The sequence below is a fragment of the Diadema setosum genome, unplaced genomic scaffold (genome assembly GCF_964275005.1).
Source record: "Diadema setosum unplaced genomic scaffold, eeDiaSeto1 scaffold_48, whole genome shotgun sequence".
NCBI lineage: Eukaryota > Metazoa > Echinodermata > Echinoidea > Diadematoida > Diadematidae > Diadema > Diadema setosum.
The window spans coordinates 159,740-179,175 of NW_027307674.1; the positions used below are offsets into that span (position 1 = coordinate 159,740).

A 19,436-nucleotide genomic window follows, 5' to 3' on the forward strand; every position below is an offset into this window, starting at 1 on the left:
TTGATAGCTTCTATGCCTAACTCACACTTAAGAACTATTTTGAATCACTAAAGCTGGGTTTTTGTTTCATCTGCAAATTGTAAATAATGCAAGTTAACTTCAAGTCAACTCTAAAATAGTGTTAGGTTTACTCACGAAAATAGAAGAAAATTCTATCTGGATAAACTCTAAATAACTAAAACGTATGCAAAAAAAAAACAAACAAACAAATGTTATTCACAGGGCATGCGTTCCCCAGCCATTTATAGCACAAAAAACCAACAAAAACAAAAGCACACAACAAAAAAGAAAACTTGAAGACGTATATGCCTACAATCTGACATCATCTGCCCCCTTGATCATGTAGGTTATACTTCTCCACGGATCTGTCTCTCCTTATCAGTGAAACTGTAACTTTGTCGTTTTCTTTGTGTATGTGTCCGTGTACATCAACCTTGCAACAGGATATAGTTCTTTTTGTTAATACGTCATTGTGTTCATTTGTTTTAATTAACACGCATACACAAATGTATGCTCTGCACTTTTATTTCTCTTATACATGCTCCACTCATGAAAATGATCGCCATCTCAGTCATACCTTAAACGTTTTGTTTGTATAGACCAAATATTAAGACAATTAAATCATATCGAATATGCATCTGTAGCTTTACACAACAATGTACATGAAGCGCACGGAACATGTTCTGGAATCCTGTTGACGTCTGTTTTACACTTGTAAAGCAGAGACCAAACATCGAAGCCACCAACCACAATGCCCCGTTATAACTTGAGGTATCTCTAGGCATTGATGTGGGTCGATAGAAGCTATACAGTGAATAATTAATTAAATTGTGAAAATGAACAGGGATATACAAGGCGGCTATAAAACATTTGATTACATGACGCTGCACCATTTTTCATCTCTTGGTTTTGGGGGTTCTGGATCTGGATCTGGTTTCTTGTTTCTTGGAGGCTGCTTTTTGACTGGTTTGGGTTCCTCGATAATAATTTCTTGGTTCTTAAACTCAAGATTGTAGGCATTCTGATCACAAGTCCTCAAAATCGTCCAAAGAAACTGAAGCAGCTGAATGTCCTTATCGATGTCCTCCTTGTGATTATCCTCCGTGTAATTTGCTAACAAGAGAACTCTGTTTTTGTTGTCGACGATGTGCTGTACACTCTGGAGCACCGCGTTGGAGTCTGGGTATTCGTCCCCATGGGTTATGACGAGTAGCGGTGAAGTCACTGTAGACAGATTCGAGAGGAAATGATAAAGGACGACTCGCCGGTTAGATATATTTTAAATACACCTTTATGTATAATATATATATACATATATATATATATATATATATATATATATATATATATATATATATTACATATGTAATTATGTGACCGTGCATCGCAAAACGAACATAAAGTCGCAGCGCTTGATTTTGTATGAGGACCTCAAAAGGGTGAAACAGGTCACCAAAGTTAATCTTGAGTTTTTCATACTTTCTGAAAGGTCTATTCTTTGTGTATATTATCTGTAAGTTTGGGGCCATAAACCGAACAGGAAAGTGTGTTGTCAATAGTTTTGTCCTATTTTTGTAGAGTAGTGCGATTAGGTACGTCTTAAGAAGTCCCTTTTCATTTCTTTAAAATTCTTTACACACCCTTCAGTTTCAACTCAAGAGCTACCACCTTGAAAGTTGGCATTTATTATGGACAAAATGTGTTAACTGAGCATGCTCAATTTTAGCTTAAGCTGATAATCGCTTGTTGTTGCTACTGTGGTTCACATCTGTCCCATTCATCGCACAGCCAGCACGATTTCCAAAGATTGACATGATTAAAGTGCTTGCATAAAACCTTTACTTCGGTGCCTCTTTTCTCAGTTCACACCATTCCAGAGTGTGTACTTTCTTTCAAATATTTAGATGGCTTAGAAGAGTCAATTTGAACTGAGTTATACACCATTTTAAAGCCTAGAATCTGCTCAAATGTATATACACGCTGTATATGTGACCCAATACCAAAGAAATCATACAAAGTGTACAATTTCGTCAGTCCTGCATCACAAGAATGCCTTTTATAAACTAGAAATCACCGGTATTCATTATATGGTTGGTATTTTCATGAATTAAGCCTCATTAGTTTATCGAGATTTGCATGACTCCTTGACGATATTCAGCACCACGGCAATGTCTACACGTCTGTCCTGCGATGATACTATGATTTTGAGGAAATAAATAATTCAAAAAGTACAGTTCATGCGTTGTGGTCAGTAGGTTGATGAAAAGAACGGATTATGACAAGAAGAGGGTAGTAACTCTTTAGAATAGGGTAATTTTGATCGGAAAACATAAAACTGTCTTAAAAGCAAATAATATGTCCTCACTTTTGCGTTCACCGAAAAAGCTGTCTCTCGACGGGACAGGTCAACAAGACATAATCAAAAATTACGCTTTGATATAGTTAGGAGGATGTCCTAAATGGTCCCGGGTTCGAATTTGACCGGGTAATGTATGCCTATACCATTGTTGTTGTTGTTGATAATGTTAACATGGCCGTAGATGCTACTCAAGCTTTACACTTTGGTGCTACTGAAGGGCAACTTGTCAAATCGTTGTAATAATGTAATGTAATGAATTGATTTCGTCGTTTCCATTTGTATCATGGAAAATTATCCTCAAAATGAAGCGGACCTACCGTGAATAGTCTTCACCTCTTCAAAGAATTGGTAGATAAATTTGTGAGCTTCCTGCTGGCCCATCTCCCTGCAGTCAGAAATATGTATACATGTATATGAGAATCAAGAGTAAAAACACTCGTATAAAAACGCACAGGAGCAAAAAAAAAAAAAGTGGAATTCACTTTTTTGGGCTCCTGCGGTGTTTTTAAATGACTGCTTTTACTCTTGATATCCATTTTTCACACAACGACGCAGACCTTTCATATTTTGATATATGCATGTATCCATGTACATAATATGTATGTATATATATAAGTATATATGTAAAATCAATTATACAATGATCTTTCTTCTGACGTAGCATAAAAATTGTGAAATGCCGATACTTTAAGAGGCCTAGAGGTACGGCTAACTGGCCTTGAAAAGTTCTTCAGTTAGCTAACGTCGCAATGCATGTGAAGTTCCCTCTCTAATCCTTAAATTGTGTGCTTAGCTAATGTGCAAGACACTTTATCAAGGACGTGAAAAATATAATTTTTTTTTTAAATAAAAAAAATCTACTCATCTGAAATTTTGGTTACCGTCAATTTAAAACTTGAAAACATTTTAAAATCCGAAAGCCGTCCACCCTAACTTCTCTAAATGACATAATAAAGGGAACGCTGGACCTGAGTGTTGTACTTGTATTTTATGCACAATCTGGCAACAGAATTTCGTTGGCAACTTGTGTAACTTTGTTCACTAAAGCAAAATATGAAGGATTTTTTTTTTTTGTCAGACTCATGATTTCACAAAAGCTTCAGTTAAACTCAATACGATGTGCAAATTACTACGATTTTTTTAGATAAAAAGCATACCAAAACTAGAAATGCTAGGATATATTACAAAAGTCAGTTTTTCAGGAGGGCATTTGTCTTACCCATGTTATTACATAAACCTGTAGTCTCTTGCAAAGAAGAAAAAAAAATGAGGTATCGATTGGTTTTCTAAAATTTCATACAGGTTTTTTACTCACGTCTTGTGGTATACTAAGACAGCTGCGTGGCATTCTTGAGACTTGTCTTTCAGTATTTTGTGCTGCGCATCCATGCTTCTGCAACCACCTGAAAATACATTGTTAGTATAGACTGCGTTCTGCTTTTGTATGACACACTAACATAAAATATTTCTGTCAAGCATTTCACGTAATAAAACAATTTGCGATGCGATGAACTCTTTTTGATCCGTTTGTATTGTGCGTGAGTGTTCACATCTGTTATCTACTCTATCTTTCATTGTATTGAAATTGCTCTTTCCCAGTGACTGCCTGAAATTAATTCTTTTATTGTTAAGAACCTGCGGGGAAACGCTCTCAATTCAATTACGACTATGATTCCTCGACTGTACAAGTATAGTAAAGTGTTGGTACAAAATGTTTGATAGGTGTTTTAACGTTCAGAAACTTTTGGTTTATCGTCATTACCATAATATGGAGAGCGCAATCGCTGCCAATGCTTCACAAAGAAAGAGGCCTATTAGTAGAATTTCTTTCGACCGTGGTCATGAAAAAGATATTGTTTTGTACGCCGTAAACAAGCCCTGATTTTTTTTTTCTAATCTCTTTCTGAACAGACAACTTGACCACTCTTCTCTTTTATTGCTTTTCATCTTCCGAATAATGTTCTTCTTATTCTGTTATAGAGAATATTAATGAAGTTCAACTTACGGATTTCCTCTTTAATCCCTTTTAGTTCACCTACGTCGAAGCTCTGCATCCCTCGGTTGTCCTGCACCGAGATGAATTCTGTCAACGGATGGTGGGTACGCTGTTTGGTCTGCCCTCCTCCGCTCTCGACAGACCCTTCAACTGCTACGTTTTCGTAAGTTCCTGTCAAGAAAGGAGCATGTTGAAACGAAAGCATGGTTGGTTGATGGTATGTAAGGAATAACGGATCTCTTTACACCGCACACACACACACACACACACACGCACATACACAGACGTAGGCAATCAAAAATTTGAGAGAATGTGCGGTCAGTTATTGACATTTTAAGTTTCAAGATTCGCAAGTATGAAACATGAAAGGTAGGGTTACACTTTCGCCATTTATGTTTTATAGCTTGCATAGTGTGGAATATGCTAAAGACGTCCCCCCCCCCCCCCATAACAAACTTGTATCATTTTTCCGTATTAGGATTACAATTAGGAGATAGAAGCTCGCTTTACTTTGTCTATGTATACCACCTCTATGGCCATTTCCTCCATAATTACTTACAGTTTCAGGTGTTAAAATTAAAAGTTGAGTAAAAAAAGAGTAATGAGGAGGATTTCTTTCAAGATTCTCAATAAAGTCCTTTGATATTATGATTCTTGCAACCAGTCAGAATAAATGCGATTGATGCATGAAATTAGGTTTGCTTTCAATCTTACCAAAACACAGTCAGAAATAAACATACATCACACACTTTTCGGGGTCCACGTAGTTTTAAAACAACATTTTCTCCATTTCTTGCTCTTATCTCAAGAATTAACATGACATTAAAGACACATACTTTATTCCAGCAGTAATTCCTCAGAAGTTTTGGTGTCATGGAAAATTTCTCAACTTTTCAATTCAATTTCAATTCAGTTCATTTATTTTCATTCTTCTTTTTTTTTTATTTCAACAAAAACATAACACAAGATACATCAGGTATTACATCAAAAACAAAAAACATTTGCCTTTGCAATGAATAAATGATATCGATAAACATTACTCTCTCTCGCACATCTTTTTTTTTCCCCTCTCTCTCTCTCTCTTTCAAAACAATGTATCTGCATCATGGGAATTAATATTTTTACGTCTGATCCAGATGAACACAATTTAATATAGTGCGTGTGTTTAAATCTGATCTTTGCCCACTATATTTGTACAGCTGACAGTTTACCCCCTTACATTTGAACTTCTGACGGTTTTGGGGCTTTGTTTAGTTTTGTTTGGGGGGGGGGGGAGATTCTGGCATTTTGCCATCGACATTATGAAAGCCGAAGCCTTGCACATTCGGCAAGTTTTACCCTTGTTATTTTGCCCACAGCATTCTCACTGCTATTTTTTTTTTCCACTTCTAACACTTGTTACTTATTTGGTACCCCGGCATATTCTATTTTTGACTTTATTCATCCATGCTTTTTTGTTTGTGACATTGTAATCGTTCACACCGAAAGTTTCACAATAAAACCTTTACCCCTGACTTTTGCACAAGTGGCATTTTTACTTATAAAACTTTATAAACACAGATATTTCTATCTTGCACAAAATTTTCCAGCTTTACTTTAGCTTTTTAAAACGTAAATTGTTGTGATTGAGATGATTTTGTCTGGAGAATTTATTTTTCTGAATATCAATCTACCTTTGATATTGATATCCATGACATATTTTTCCATCAAAACTTTACCCCTGACGTCCTTCTGTTTTACTGTAATATTTTAACGATTAGTTTTAAATCGGATTTTTCATCCTGTTACCTCTGTCTCTGACATTTTACCCATGACACTACTAATTTGTAATCCTAACAATATTACACTTTAGACTTCAATTTATTTCTATGTGTGCCGTCAAGTACTTCACTCAAAGAACAATATACACTCTTAAAAAAAAGATTCTATCAAAGTTTTTTTAATTGTCTTGTCTTCTTGCTTTTAAAGTTATGCTTTAAAGTCAAGTGAAATCGTTCTGCCTGAATTTCATAACAAAGTAAAATTGTGTTTGCATGAAACTTCAATCATAGAATGCTACGAATACTTCCCCTTATTCACGAGGGCAAAGAAAATAGAGTTAAGGGAAAGCGGATTTTCTTGCAGCCATCTGCCCGAATGCAAATACTTACCCTTGAAGGCAAAGAAAATGGAGTTAATGAAAGCGGATTTTCCTGCGCTCATCTGCCCGAATAGATTGATATTGACTCGCTCCAGATGGTCAAGCTTACACCCCGCAGCTTTTCCAGGTCGGTAGTCACTTGTCATTGTTCGAAGCTTTTCTCGCTCTTCGACTTTGTGTCGTGACATGGAGAAAAAAAAAACAACAACAACAACTGTGAGAAACTGGGACTGGTATTTTCTCGGAATATGCTGAAGTTATTTTGAAAAGCCATATTTATTCTAAGAGATCAAAATGTGTGATAACATTTGTATTCAAATTTATTCATTTCATGTCACCATGACAAAGGAAAAACGATTATATCACTGTAATAAAACAACCACTACAATCGGGTCTAGGACAATTACCCCATTGGCAATTACACCAAACCTTCCCCTGACCATTACCCTAATCCTAATCCTGGACCTAATCCTAACCCTAACCCAAACTCTAACCCTAAACCTAAACCCAATCCTAATCTTTACTCTACCTTATCACTAACTAGAATTTAGCCGGGGATAACAGCCCTCGAGGGTATTTGTTCTGATACTCTACAATCATATCAAAATTCTTAATCCAGTTGAAAAAAAAAGATATCCTTCGACACTGCATACCAAAATCATGTTTGCTGCATTGGCAGTGATGGTGGTATGTTGTATTTGGATCTACATTTCGCAGCAGCAGATACTGTGTTCAAACAAATACCTGCCACTAACATCAGTTATATCTTTTTACAAGCAGTTTCACCTTTTATGTTAACATGTGTCCTGAAAGCACCACGTGCAGAGTAGCGCTTATTTACCTTGCCGAGACTACCTGAATAACACTATCCCAACAACACAAATTATACAAAACATTAATTTTCAATATCATTTGATAAATGTAATCCCTTACTCCTTGGATCTATCAGAGGTTTCTTCCAGCCTGGAATACGCGATAAACCTGCAAGTGTATAAACAAGTGAAGTGCTTTTAGATAAGAGTGCACAAATAATAATTGTCAAATGTTTATGGAATATTATAGTATAGCCTACAACATGTTTAACACGTTAAGGCAAAGTAAAAACTTTATACTTAATAAATTCTAAGCTTTCTAATTTAATTTTCTTTTGTCCTGACATTGAAATTTCGTGGTCCTAAAAATTATAATCAACAAAGTATAAAGCCGAACTAAACTCTAGTAATGATGTTCAACCATCTGAATATGAAACTCAAATAATTTCCTTGGGTCATGGGACCAGATTCATCTGAAGCCAAATACCTCCGAAGACCATCCTTTACACTGTCTTTATTCCATAGTACAAGAAACAGGAGTTCTCATAACATTCAAATGAAGAGTTTGTTTGCAAAAACCGATAAGTCCATATTTGCCAAATGGAGATATTTGCGATTAAAGGTCAAGAAAAATAAAGAGAATAATAAGAAAAATGTTGCTTCTTTTGACCATAACTTCAAAAATATACCTTTATATGTAGTGACCAATATATCATTTAAAAGGTATTGTTTTGTACTTTATGACAGAGATCGTACTTCAAAATCTTCAAAAATGGACTTATCGGTTTTTGCAAACAAACACTTCAAATATATAATTTCTGCATTGTGAGTTTACTGTAAATATGGAAACCAACATCTTAATTCAGATGGAAGAATTTCTTCCTTCAACTTATAATGCACCCAAAAGTGAGAAAAAAAAAACCAAGATGTCAAACTGCGACCCTTGGTGATTGTAAAGCCATTTATGAAATGGATTTTAAAAAGATAAACTCTGAGACCAGACGAGATAACATTACCGTCAGGAATGAGCTCTGGCTTGTAAATCTGTAAAAGTTTTCCAGTAGCGAAAAACAGCACTGTTATGAGAACCACGAAGAGCAACGTCAAGCCGATTCCGAGTGCGATTTTGTTTGGACCTGGGACGTCTTTGTTCCATTAAATAACACACAAAAAGAAGCAACCAGAAGAGCAGGTTCATTTGATGAAATTAAAAAAAAAAAAAAAAGTGTATTTTTCACAAGCTAGTTCTAACCGAGAGTCATGATGTTATACTTTTGTTTGTTCAGCAGATTAGCTCAACATGAAACTACAAACGAAAAAGCATTTCGTATTTAGATGACGAAAGAGAAGCGAGCTTCAGCCCGATTGAGGAACAATTCCTTTTTATATGGATTGTCGCTATCCATGGGTCCCTCCTATGATCACACTTTATTGCTTAATTGCAATATGTCAGCACACCGCCCGAGAGTACATTTTAGTTGGCATTGATTTACCACATTAACTAGAAGATGAAAACACAATCACAAATTATTTCTTTTTTGGCGCACTCATAATTTTGAAACGTGACGCAATGAAGAATGTTTCTATAACATGTAACAGAGAAATCCAGAGGATAAACTTTTTTTTCTTCACCGCTTACCATGAAAAGATAAAACGGTAATAACTTTCACTGAGGTTCCCTCAACTGAAAGACCGGACGCCGTACACTTGAAATCTTGGTCCGTCTCGTCATTGGCTGTAACAGTAATTGTCTCGAGTCTTTCGAAAGTTCCGTCTGACAAAGTGTATTGGTCGGACCACAGCGGGGGCAGTACTCGACCGGACTTGCTCCACACGAGTGAAACATTTGGCCGAAACCCCGTGACTCTGCAGTCAAGATGAAAAGTTGGGGTTTCTCTCGAGGTTTGGATGGTACAAGAATTCGAACTGCGAACCTGTCCGACACACTGCTCGATGATATGCCCAGTCGCCTTGGCTGCCAGAAGTAACAGTGACAAGTATGGTGACAAAAGAAAAACTAAAGACTAAAGAGCGACTATGATGACAGCAATTAAGATAATACGTACGTCAAGAGAATAATTAACCAAAATCATAATTGTATAGATTGGATAGCACATCGATTGATATTGAAGTCACTGAAGTGATTCACAGCATGCATCCAGTTCAATTCAATTCAGTTCAATTTATATCATTTTTCTTCTTCTGCCAAACATTACATAATATATGACATATGATCTTATTACTACAAAATATTTGACTTTACAATGCAAATTTTACAGGCTATCGTGTATCGAAAGCTTAAAGACATATTACGAAATGTCAATGAAGAACAGCAGCAGCAGCATTTTGTGTCTCTCTTTTGAGAACATTTTTTTTCCGAAAATAAAACCCTCAAACATATTTTCTTAGATTGAGCCACATCCCAACAGCCATCTCTTGTATCTATGTATGTTTGCAGTCTTCTTTTGAGGGTAGATCAAGAAACTTTCACTCACATGACAAGAATATTTTATCGTTCTGCTGTTTCTGTTTTTGAGCAATCGTGACAAGTTATATAAATCAAAATCATCACCCCTGTTTTCCATTCTTTCATTTTAAGAGTATGTGAACCCTGCTTTGGTGAACTGTTAACTTACCATTTATGGTGAGACTGGTGGAATTCAAGAAATCCTGGAAAGACTCTAGAACCACTTGGCAATGGTAGTTACCCTCATCCGCCACCTCCAGATCTACGATGTTGAGACTGAAACTTTTGTCGATACCGAATCGTTTCTCCTTGCTCGAGAACTCCCCGTCGAAGTAAGTAGCTTTGTTCGTCAACTTGCCTAGTTTTGAGCTGTTTTCTTTCGACCAGTACACAGCGAAGGGCTCCTCGTGGAAGATGCACGGCAGTCGGATTTCTTCCCCTTTCCATCCTTCAGCGATAGGGTCGGTACCTACCATCGAGGCTTGACGAAGGTGTGTGACGAACGTAAGACATTAAGAAAAATAGTTGGTTAAGTTTGCAATATTTCATACATTATTTCAGCATCTTGGCAAGAATCAGCTGCTGTATATTAAGCAAATTGACTACGAACCTATAGTGTTTCAAATCCTTCCATGTGGCAGAACGAAACGCTTCGCAAAAAGCGTTTCCTTTGCACATAAAGTTTCATTTGGCTATAATTTTGCCTTTTTTCGGGGGGGGGGGGGGGCACCACTGCATGCGTGCTGATAATTCATCTGCTTCCAAATGAAAGCCATTGCTATCCATTAAACATGTATTATCTGATTTTATCTTACGGTGTGAATTGTTGCTACCTCGTTGAACTAAGGGTTACAATCAATGAACTCTGTTTGTTTGTTTGTTTTTCTGTTTTTTACGATTAACACTATGATCACCTCAACTAGTGTTTTACATGAAACACTGAAGAAAGCGTATTCACCTTCCTGGTGGATATTCATATAGTATATTATGATTAAGAAGTCTGTAACAATGATAGAGAAATCTTACATTAATTCATCTGGCCTATAGTTGTTCCGGGCACCTGTAGTTATAGTACTGCGTATCTTGCAGTGAGGGTGATAGTATTAATCTTTGCTGGCTCTTGAATTATTTCCATCAAGATGGAAAAAAGAAAGTAAAACATAGGTCCGAAATAATATCAACCCGACTGTGCAGTTCAATGTTCAAATGTACGAGAGATATTCATTTATATAACACTAGACAAACTGGTAACTATATTTACCTATCTTTGTGTTACATCGCAAAGATCTGTTAGATATCAAGTTGGAGTCCAGCCGTTACAGGTAGAAAGACCAATGGCCTCTGCGGGCTCCTCCATTTTCTCTCTTAGAATTTCATTTTTTTTCTCTCCATTGTGTGTGTGTGTGTTTTTTTTTTTTATTGTAAATGACCGTATACTGTTACCGAATGTAATGTTATTTATCTCCACTTTGTTCTTTGTTACATGTATGTTAATGAGAATTTTGGAAATAAATGAAATGAAATGAAATGAAATGAATCACCGGCACTGCTGTAAAATGCTAGCACTATTACTGTTATCACCAGTACAGCGAGTCATAATATAACCGGATAGATATAAAATCGACGAATTTCGTTCTATTGGCAGCCGCTTCCCAAAGTCCCAATAGGACGACAAAAAGCTTTCCCTCATTACTATCAATTCTCGTATAATCATCATATCCACTCTTTTATCTTTCCCATATGAATTTCCTATATGCACTTGTGCATCTTTTTCCACTTATTCCAATTTACAACCTGCGTCGTCTTTTACACCGTGTACCCTCAGCGACAAAATTAGGTCCAATACTACTATTGAACAAGATTATATGTATATCACCAATGTGCGAGCAAAGATCATGTTCCTTGAAACATGGACCTTGTCGTTTAAGTACACATATATCTGCTTATCTTTCTTTCAATGGGTCGATATACCACCATGATGATATCAGGTACAAAGTACATATTTCCTGTTGTAACAATAAATCCCTTCTCCTCATGCAGTCACAGTATTCACTCCACGTCACGCACATGCCAATTGAGCAGTGGAAAATTCCCCTAAACGTTTGCAAAGTCATCTTCTATGTAAATTTCTATCATAATTCATGATGACTGAAAGTACGAAAATTTCAAGACGTGGAGAAGGAGCTGCAGGAGAGTACCATTCGCACGCATCATTGTCTCTTGGCCTACCTAGCCGGCAAAAGATGTGTCTAAAATGCCGTTATAGTACACTAACAACTTCACAATTTTAGGTCAGACTAATTGCGGTTCTCTGTGCAATATTTTGAGTAATTTCTGCATATCTAAAATCTCACCAACGCATCGTGCCTACGGCTAAATCTGCAGGGGAAAAAAAGCCTCTGCAGTAGGCTTACCGCATACTATACAGGACTCTTACACTTGTAATCATCACTTGTACAATGGTAATCATATATCTCAGTCAGCATTTTCAACAACATTCCTGGGTAAAGACAATCATATCTCCTCTCCTACTAATGATCAATAGTGTTGTCTCTATGAGTAGCTTAATTCCAAAATCACATTCCAACTTTACTACTCGTTCAAATTCTAGATTGTAAATCAAGAAAATTGATCATCATGAAGAGCAACATATTAAGCCCATATATTGCATTCAAAAGTGAAATAATTCATTTATTGGTCTCTTTCATTACGTTTTAGTGAACTTAGATTATCACCATTACATTTTTTTCTGAATATCTTTAAAGTGTCCTAGATTATGACCTAGGCAGAAAATATTGGTAAAGATGAAGAATACACAGCACATTTACATGCTGCTAAGAGGTGCAGCACAATTATGATGCAATATAATTGAATTGAACTGAATAGATGTGAATTGAATAGGCTTCAATGAATATGTAGGTTGGGACTTGAATCAAATTTCTTTATGCAAATACAGTTTCACAGAAATATGTGTAAGCTTACCTTTTGCAACAGGACAACAAAACACACAAGCGGTCACAATAAAAAGAAAAATGAGGTCGTTGCTTCTATCCATTACGACTGTAGGGCACCACAGTGTGGAAGTTGTCAATGACTGAAAAACAAATGATAAAACAAAATGACGGCAGATTGTGACAATATAAAATCATTCGGTCAAATCAATACATAAAACGGTCTGGGAAGTGGCGCGATTTCGTCTTTCATTGCAACGTGTTGTTTCGAGATAGTAGGGTCTACTTTGTCCAAGGTAGGATTTCCTGCACCGATCCGAGCCACGCCAAACTACGGTTCGTTATACTCTCCTCGTGACGCCTGGCTGTTCTGCGCTGAACTGTCGTGTCGAAGGTTCCATATAAGCCCGTATGCTAAATTTGAAAGATGCAGAGGTGCAGCAGCTGCTGCAGTACCAACTACAATGCCTGCTTGTCTGCGAGTAAATGAAGACATAGTTCAAGGTCCAAAGGGAGATTAATCTAAGACTTGTGTTTACCGGGGAGTATATGCAAAGACAGTGTACATGGTGCACAAGTTATAATAGGGGCATGTTTTTTTTTTTATTTTCTGCAGCCATAGGGTGGGATAACAACATGGAGTGATATTATGATTTCAGTCTGGAATATTCTATGATAGAGCATTTGCCAATTAATTTGATGATTTATTGAAAGTCTAATATTAGCAACATTTCATGGCAGACGTTTTATTTCCACATATTCCTATGATAGTATAAGAGCCCATACATGTATGTTATTTTTCTATGAGAAAAATATCTCAGGCAAAGTATGAATAATCCGAACTACGACTATGTAGCGGGCGGCGTGACATGACTTGCTGAAACATTCGACGCATGGCGGCAAGGTGGGTAGCATACATGCCTCCGTTAATTGTCACAAAGCACGGTAAACTGCATCGGTCCGGTTTCTTGCTATGATTCGTTTTAAAAAAAAAAAAAAAAAAAAAAAACATGTCTAGTTCTGTTTAACAAAAAATGAAATCTTGAATTTGGTACAAAAAAAAAAATTACCAAACAAATACCAAAATGTTATTCTTATGCCCAAATCAAGACCAACAAAATCACGAGTTGACGATCTATTTTCTAACAAAATTATTAGCAGGGAAGTGGTGTTTTAACAGAAGCAGACATTTGGCGCAGCATGACAAAAAAAAACAAAAAAAAAACAAACAAACAAAACAAAAGCGTACCATTGTCGTGGTCCGTGCTTGGTGTGCCGCTGCCTTTATACGGCTGCTTATGATAAAATTATCGTGCTCTACCTACAGTATCACCCTTCATTCTTGCGCAGTCAAATTTTGACGACATCGAATATACGACTATTTCATATACTTTACATTAAGAGTTTCTGGCTAAAACTATGGGCAGAGGTGACTCGATAACGGTGCTTTCCAGTGAGGGGAGCATCCGTGAAATAGCACTCCAGGAACCGAAGTCCAGTCTTGACCATGAACTTGAAGTCAGGGAGAGTATAATGCGTTTTGCATTTTGGATTTAAAAAAATTCAAGAAAAGCAGAGGAAAAATGAAGGTTTCTTTCAATTCAATTCAATTCAATTCAATAGTTTATTTATTTCCATCATCACAAAAAAAGAAAAGAAAAAGTTGACATAATCCAAAGTGATACAATTTTTTTTCATTTCTCTTACACTCGTCTGATTTTCAATACAATATAAAGTATAATTATACACGAATGATGTTCCACTAAAAAAAGCCAGGCTTGTAAGACGTGGAACACTGGAACAAAACAACAACAGCACCAATTTGTTATACCAATAAGACATATTCATTTTAAATTCTTCTATAATTTATATACTATTGTACATTTTACTTATTGATATATGATGCTGATACTATGAACAATACTTACTAGGATTTTAGAATGCAAACGTACAAACTATGTAACATATCACACTTGTGGCACAGACACTATGGGGCCAGGTGTGCCAGGAAAATTAAACGGAAAGGAAGATATGCAATCGGCCACAAAAAAAAAAAAAAAAAACATAACGACGACAACAACAACAGTAACACAATACACAGAAATAACATAATTTGAGGAAATGCACTCAGACAGATACTGCACAACGAAGAACGAGGAAAAAGGAGCAGGGAAGAATAGAGAAGGAAAAGGAGAGGGATGGAAAAGGTCTGTGGACACACTACAAAATCTCAAGGAAAAGTGAAACATGACGGGTTTTTTCATTGAAAAGAATTAACTGGTATATTTAGAAAGCAAATATTTTTTGAGTTTATACTTAAATGTAATTAACTTCACAGAATCTTTTAGATCATTATCTAAGCTATTCCAAAATCTGGGTCCGGTATAAACAAATGTATTTTGAGTGTGTACAGTTCTCACTAAGGGAAAATTTCTTTACAAATTAATGCCTATCAGCAGCTGGCGCTCTATTAGTATCAGGCCACTGACCACAAAGAAAGTGATCAGAAATTTCAAAACCAAAAACAAAAAAATGTAGCAGCCGTGATGCTACAAAAGTTGTCCCTACTAGTAGTATTCGAGCCTTCGTATGGCCGTTGAATACTTGCATTTTTGATGAGTTGATTGTTACCACAAGATTAGGTCGGACATCATTTCACAAATAGTGCCGCCTATAAACACGATAAAGAAATACGACGTAATAAAAACTGACGATATTTCCGAAATAGTGTATCATGGAGAGTCAAACTTGCAAATACATGTATTCGAAATTAGTTTAAAATGTGAACGACCTATGAAGCTCAATCAACCAATCACTTTAGTAGAGGATGCATTTTCTTATCAATAATAGAAAACTATTATGACGTGCACGATACATGTACAACCTTGTTCTGATAGACCGCTTTCTACTTCAGTCACCTTGCCGGACGGTCGTATAGATTCCCCAACCCTCTTTATTTCTTTCTACCTTTTTTTCTAATTACTTTGCGATCAAACTCAAGACACGCCTTGATATCACATTTCTTGCTCTAGGATCTCGTGTATATGAAGAAAAAAGAGGTGTATTTCTACGACATTTGCAATTTTCCCTCCTGCAGAAAGGAGGGAATGGTAAATGCATCCAACCCCTTTGGAGTAATGATTATCTTGAAAAGTTGTGTGTCACTGTCTGTTGGAAAATAGTTGTACAATATCTGTCAAGTAAAACAACGAATGCGAAATTATATTGTATTATGCTTATACTTATAATTGTCGAAGGTGGCAGAATATAATTCATTTTCTGTGAACGTCCCAAAATAAAGTCCCGCTATATGTTGAAGTTCATTGTCGAAGGATGCCGAGGGTCAAGAAAAAATTACAGTCATCAGGCAGAAATCACGTTTAAAGAAGTTTATTATGAAGAATCACTCGAACACATGTACAGGGATGGATTTTGAGGAAGTCTCGCCAGGCATGAGAGGTGCAATGCGGTGAATAACTAAATAATACAATAAGCTAACAAGACTGGAGACCGTTTCTGGACTGGTTGACTCTTGATCTCTGTCCTTGGTTACTCTCTCGCTGTTCAAACACGGGTTTCGCTCTTTAGCTGACAAAGTCTTCACTCCGTCTCCTCTCAATAATTCTTCCAAGCAAGTGAACCCCAAGATAAACATAAAGTCTGCCTTATATACCCCTTTCAAACAAGCTCCTCTTGTTCGAGAGTGATAAAGAGGACCTGTCATGAGAAAGACGGTTATCGTGCTGCGGAGAAAAGAAGAAGGACATCTTTGAGAATATAGAAAAGAAGCTCAAAGTCATAGGGAAGGAGAGGATACAAGGACAGGAGAAAGCCAAGATAACAAGCAGGCACAAAGGCTTGAAGGACAGTGGGGGTTAAGGGCAAAGGGAGCAGGCTGAAAAGGCTGAAGGACAGTGAGAGGCAAGGACGAAGGGTAAGAACAAAGATTATGAAAGTCAGGGCAAAGCTGAACTTTAGGAGAGCAAGGCAAGAGTTCTGAAAGACCAAGCAAAGTCAAAGTGAGAAGGGACAAAGCGAAAGTATACTGAAGTGAGAGCAAGGTCAAAGCGAGGGAAGCACAGAAAGGACATGTGAAGGTCAAAAGAACAAGCGAGCGCGAGGTCAAAGTGATGAGAGCGTAAAATAGACTTGTGAAGTTCAAAAGGACAAAGAAAGATGAACAAAGAGAGAACTCTGCTGAATGCAAAGCAATTGAGATTGGGCTACCTGAACTTGTAATTTGCAATAGCGTTGGCGAGACATCCTTTACATAGATTTGTACAATCATCATGAAGGCAAAGAAAAACATGTGATGCTATATACGCATGATGTTACATCAAACATCAGAACCGAAATGCGTGACAATATAAAATAACACTTAATATAGTTTAATAAAATTGCTCAGAATTAACGAGGACATAACGTCGTCATTGACAATGAAGGCACAAAATCTGACAGTAAATCGCATTTACACAGAGGACGCAAAGGCATGTCTTATGTTAAGGAGCTTGTATAAAGCCAAGAAGAAAGCATCGTTCGAAAAGTATGTATTTTGCATTCCATCGTTTTGCTATATTTGAAAAAAAAAACCACACAACAACAACAGTATCACAGCACCATGTACAGTATCACAAATGCGACTAGTTAGACCGCGTCATTTAGCCCCATATAGATAATAAATTCAAAACAACACTCACTAAAATAAATTGTATATAAACTCACCTTCGTAACTTCCTTTCTCAAGTTTCTCAGTTTCTAAACTTCCGGTTTTTGTTTTTATTTTGCTTTTTGTTTTTTATTTGTCTTTGCCAAACGAGGACATTGATAACGGCGGTTAAAACGATATTGACTTCGTATACAGTACAAGTGCAACGCTATTGACAGAGTATACTCTCTTGTAAGGATTATGCTTTACAGAGAATCATGTTCTCATTAAGATACATCGCGAAAGTTTGTGGATAGACATCCGAACTCATGTCTGTCTCGTAAGAATCCAGAGCATCATTCATGTCTAAACACATAACTGTACATACAAATCAGGCTTTAACCAGTGGCGGATCCAGAGGGGAGCGCAAGACGCGCACGCTCCCCCCTCCCCTTTATTTATCGTTAAAAACAACAACAACAAAAATAAAATGAAACCCTGAAGTGGCACTAGAAATAATTAGTTGCGCCCCCCCCCCCCTTTGCAGAATTCCTGGATCCGCCCCTATTAACGATGGATCAATCCATTGTAATGTTTAGCCGAAAAAAAAAAAATATGTACATACTTTATTTTCAACAATCACGCAATAATTACAACATAATTATACAAAATCAATGATTTCAGTGATATGATTCTTTTTTTTTTCTGTCTCATGAAAATCACTAAGCCTATTATAGCATGACTTAGGGAAATAGATATTTTCTATTTTTGCTTGATGTTGCTCGGTATAACTAAGGGTTGCGTGCTTGACATCGAAGGTGGACAGTCAACAGCAGGGGCCGCGGAAGCGGGGGGGGGGGGGTGGGGGGGCTGCAGCCCCCCCCCCCCCCCCACTTTTGGTTCCTCAAAAAAAAAAATCGAAAAAAAAAAATCACAACACTCATGAATTTCAATTCCCAAAGATTCCGCCCTTAGATTCTTCCCGTCTGGGGGGGGGGGGGGGGGGTCTTGACCTTGCCACCCCCCGTCCCCCCGGTCCCGCACCCCCCCCACCCCCCCCCCCCACACTGAAAAACGTTCCGCGGCCCCTGAACAGTGTTACCATATTACATGCACATATATCAACATTTACATACAACATGTACAACAAATGTCATATGCAACTGCTCTTGCAAATTTGCTAGCTATCTGCTAACTACAATCCCCTGATTGCCCATCCACCTTACCCCCACCCCACATCACCTCTGCTGTGCCGTGGATCAATTACAAGAGAATCGTGAAATGATTATGTTTACATATACACACACAAATACGCAGACGTTTCAATTTCATTACGTCAAATATGAAGAGAAGAGTTCAAGTAAGTTTAACCACATCTATAATAGTCATCGCTTTGGTCTTTGAATAACCAGCTTTAGTCATCAAAAGCTCCAAACCTGAGGAAAATAACATAAATATATTTTCATATACATGTATGATGCCATGCTTACCGCACCCTGTGAAGTGAATTTTTACTCCATTTTCAAGTTGACTTGTGTCATTCAACAAAATTGATGGCAATAGCGGTTTCCCAACTTAGTTTCAAAATCTTCTTCTTCTTCTTCTTATGATATACTGTCCAAAACCCCTTAGCAGGTTGTTTTTGTGTTCTCTTTTTCTTTAGTTTACGGTGATCGGAAACGGTGCAAAGTACACAATTCATGAAACATAAGCAAAACAAATACACAATAGACTATACATTTTCTAATGCACTATTATAGTTACAGCCACACACCCAGCGGGACCCTACGCCTTAGCTCTGGTCTTTGATTGCCAACCACTATTAAAACACCATGTACAGTATCACAAATGCGACGAGCTTATACCGCGTGATTTAGCCTCATAGTGATGAATTAAAAAACAAAATAAGCTAAAAATAACCACAGTTCATACATTAATTCAGTAATAAAAATCGCTTGGATATAAAATTATTACAAAATGTAGCAGGTGCAGTTTTGAGAAAGCCAGAAGCTTGTTAGAAAAGAATGTACCCTTGAAAACAAATCATACACATATTTCAATTTAAA

The 19,436-nt window shown here is 37.0% G+C and overlaps 1 pseudogene; it reads right to left on the minus strand.

Annotated features, from left to right (window-relative positions):
• Positions 1–560: 560 nt before the first annotated feature.
• Positions 561–10,250, minus strand: LOC140245871 (uncharacterized; annotated as a pseudogene).
• Positions 10,251–19,436: the final 9,186 nt, after the last annotated feature.